The 4030-nt window shown below is 36.7% G+C and overlaps 1 pseudogene; it reads left to right on the plus strand.

Annotated features, from left to right (window-relative positions):
• The first annotated feature begins 2578 nt into the window (after positions 1-2578).
• Positions 2579-3487, plus strand: LOC103283919 (40S ribosomal protein S18-like; annotated as a pseudogene).
• Positions 3488-4030: the final 543 nt, after the last annotated feature.

The following is a 4030-nucleotide window of genomic DNA, read 5'->3' on the forward strand; positions in this document are numbered from 1 at the left end:
CATATTTTCAGTCTCCTAATCCTTTTCTCCAAATATCAACTGATGAGATTCCAGAGAAGGAATGTTCCTTTTTTGGACTAGTTTTGGCTCTTTGAGAATAAGTATAAGTCTTTGCTGACATGAGATGTCATTTAGGGGACAAAACAAAAAAAAAAATGTATTTGTGGGATACATAATTAATGGTTAGCAATTAAGTGTGGTCCTTTCCGAAGGTTCTAACTTGCTCTCAGGGTAAACCTCACTCACACATTATGTAAACTAATACAAAAGGAAGTAAAAGGCTACAACTATAAGTACTATTACATTCCTCACATTATACTTTTTCATTCTTATTACAAACTTCTTGGCTGTCATTTCAGTCCCTGAATTCCCAGAGTACAAGCTCATCTTTGATTTTGGGAACTCTACAGGTGATAAGATCAATTAATCTATTTGACAGAATGACCACATGATTATCAATACCGACCATTAGGCCTGCCAAAGACCACCCATGAATTCTCTGAATCACATCAATGCAGACAAATATTTAGAATGTCATCCTTAGTTGTCAAGGATTGATTTTGAATTTAATATAAAAAAATGTTTTTTAAGTTCCTCTAAACAGTTGGGGAACTGTGAATGTGGATTGGGTATTAGATAAGATGAAAATACATGGAAAGGCAGAGATCTTTGACTTTAAAAATCAAGTGACAAAACAGTAAGTAAGGTGGGATCTCATTCTAGGAACAAAAATACTTACATGCACAACTGAAAGAGTTCTGGAACCAAACACAATGAAGGGCTGCAGGAATCACCTCTGGGTAATAAAAATAGTGTTTTTATAAATCTTATTTTTTGCTTATTTGTATTTTTTTTACTTTCTATAATACACATATACTGTGTTTGTAATAATAAAAGATTATTTTCAATTTTTTTTTTTAGAAAGCTCCCCTTTGGTTTAAAAATAGACCTGTGCAATTTCCTGGTGCTGGCTACATACAATGTTCAGAATGAAATGCCAGAACCCACTAGAAAGCCAGAAATTCGGAAATAGCCTCCTCTTAAGTAAGGAAAATAAATTCAAAAAGAAACTCTCATGGGAAAAAGTTGGTCTTGCAAGATTCTCTGTTTGCCAGTGCAAAGGCTGAACACATTTTGCATAAGATTTGGATAAATAGATATTAAAGTTGTTTACCAAAACCAAATTCACATTCTCATCATTTTGATGTTACCCATCATTAATTACAATCTCCCAAGGAAAATCTCGGGACTGCCACTCTACATTCTCCTATCGGTTTATAGCATTCCCTTTAAAATATAACAACTAGCTGAACTAGTGATATTTGACTTTTTTTTTTAATATATTTTGGTAATCCTGAAATATTCATCTGTTATAGTTCAACAGATGAATAAAGGTAAATTATTCATTGGCCACTTCAGCTGTAATGATTCCAAAGCAGCTGTTATTTACCTGGGCAACGGTCCTCAAATTAGAATAATTCTCTGAGTCAGTTCTGGGCTCCATGCTGCTACTCCTTATGTTTAACAGATAGGTTGTAGCAGCTCCAAAAAACCATTGTGGGCCAAGAAGTAAATACCCATTTTCAAAAGTGTAATTACTAGTATATACTATATTTATATTATAATCAGAGACATCATCATCAGGTAAATAATTAAGAGTGACAAGTCTGAAAACTGAACTAAAAGACTCCCAAGGAAACAAAAGGCACTTTTAGGCCGCCGTTCAAGCAATATACATATGTGTAGAGAATGTTATTTTTTTTCTTTGCCTCAAAAGAAAGAAGTGTATAGAAATAATTATATAGCTCCCCTCTACCCTCCAAATTAAAGGTTTGCGCCTAGAAGGAAGTAAAATAAAATTGTGCCAATTTTAAACACACCCTCTTCAACATTGATAAAGGATTTCCTTGCTTGTAAGGACTCTTACTGTCGCATGAGATTTTGAAACCAGAACACAGAAAGCCTGTGTTTTTCAGAGCAGGGTGGGGAGTTTCGGGGAAGCACATGACTGGCTCTCCTGCAGGAATCTGCTGGGTCTTTGAATTCTCTTCAAAATAAATGTTAAAAATAAATGAGTCTGTGGATTTGGGTTCTGCCATAGCAGTGTGAGCTGACTATAGCCTATCCCTCCTACTGATTACAACTAAAAACTCTGACAAAAATATGGGGAAAATAAACTACCTAAAGATTGTGAAAGCAAAAAAAGCTGGTGGATTAAGGTGTGTGTGGGTGGGAGATTCCTCTCTCTCTCTCTCTCTCTCTCTCTCTCTCTCTCTCTCTCTCTCTCTCTCTCTCTCTCCCTCTCTCTCTCCCTCTCCCTCTCTCTCTCTCTCTCTCTCTCTCTCTCTCCTAATTCAGCTTTATCCTGAGGGCAGGCCCCAGTTTCGGAACAGTGTTTGCTATAGGCAGTTAAAATTTCAATATGGATATGTCTTTCTAGACAGAGGAACCAGGAAATATTGACCCTGTGGAGTGGAGAGAGTAGGAGAAATCCCAAATGAGAGGAAAAAGAAATAGTGACAGGGGTCCCCTAATTTTGGGTATGAACTCTTGATTCAATCTACCATCTGAGCCAAGCATGCAAGGTACAGGCACAAACCAACACAAAACAACTTGAAGTCACAGAGCCTAATTGGGATGACTGCCTGCTAAAGCCAAAATAACATTGTCCTGAGGATTATGAAAGGACTCTGAACCTACACATTACTTTGACAATGTTCAGGATACCATCTGAAATCACTTGACAACCAAAGAAACAAGAAAATAGGACCAATTCTCAAGAGGAAAACAATAAACAGATGCCAACCTCAAGATGACCTAAATGTTGAAACTACCAAAGACTTTTTAAATTATAATTATAATTATGATCCTTGAGGTAAAGGAAAAAGACATTGGAAATGAATGAAAAGATAGAAATTCTCAGCAGAGAAATAGAAACTGCCCAAAAAAATCAAATTGGAAAGTTTAGAAATGAAAAAGACAGAAACTGAATTTTTTTTTTTTTAATTCACTGGATGCTCTTCCACAGGAGACCTACTCCCCACCACTGCTGCCCTGACTCTAGTGGTCCCTGAGGAGCTCCAGCACATTTTGCCAGTACTCAACACCAATATCCATGGATGGTGGAAATAGCCTCTGCCTTCACCGTAGGTAAGGGTATGGGACAAAGATATGCTCAGGGGTGTTGAGAAAAACAGACATCGACTGCACCAGGAGGGCAGAAGAGCTCACAGAGGATGAGGTGGAACACGTGATCACCATTATGCAGAATCCCAGCTCAGTTCTTGGACAGAAGGACATGAAGGATAGAAAATACAGCCAGGTCGTGGCCAATGGTTTGGACAACAAGTTCCCTGAAGACCTGAAGCAGCTGAAGAAAATCTGGGCCCACAGAAGGCTGCACCACTTTTGGGCTCTTCGAGTTCCAGATCAGCACACCAAGATCATGGGCCACTGGAGTTGCACAGTGCGTGTATCTAAGAAATAAATCTGTAGGCCTTGTCTATTAATGAATTCACTGGATAGGCTCAATAGCAGAACATAAGGGAAAACGAAGATAGAGCAATAGAAATTATCCAAACTGAAGAACAGAAAGAAACAATTGAAAGAAAAAATAGACAAAGGTTTCCAGGCCATTAGGACAATATCAACAAGCCTAGGATTGGAATCCTACAAAACAATTATTATAACTAATAAATGAATTTAGCAAGGTGCAGGGTTCAAGATTAATATACAATATTAATTGTATTCTTACATATCCCTAGCAAACAATTAGAAAATGAAAATTTCAAAATTTCTGTTTACAGTATCACCAAAATCATAAAATATTTAGGAATAAATCTAGCAAAAGGAGACCAAGACTTCTACACTAAAAACTACAAAATGTTGCTGAAGAAAGTTAAAGAAGACTTACATAAGTGTAAAGATATAATATATTCATGGACTGAAAGACATTATTTTTAAGATGACAATATCGCTATGGTGAACTATACTCCATAAAATACCAATAAAAATTTCAACAGGGTTCTGC

This window comes from Eptesicus fuscus, chromosome 5 (assembly GCF_027574615.1).
Source record: "Eptesicus fuscus isolate TK198812 chromosome 5, DD_ASM_mEF_20220401, whole genome shotgun sequence".
Classification (NCBI taxonomy): domain Eukaryota; kingdom Metazoa; phylum Chordata; class Mammalia; order Chiroptera; family Vespertilionidae; genus Eptesicus; species Eptesicus fuscus.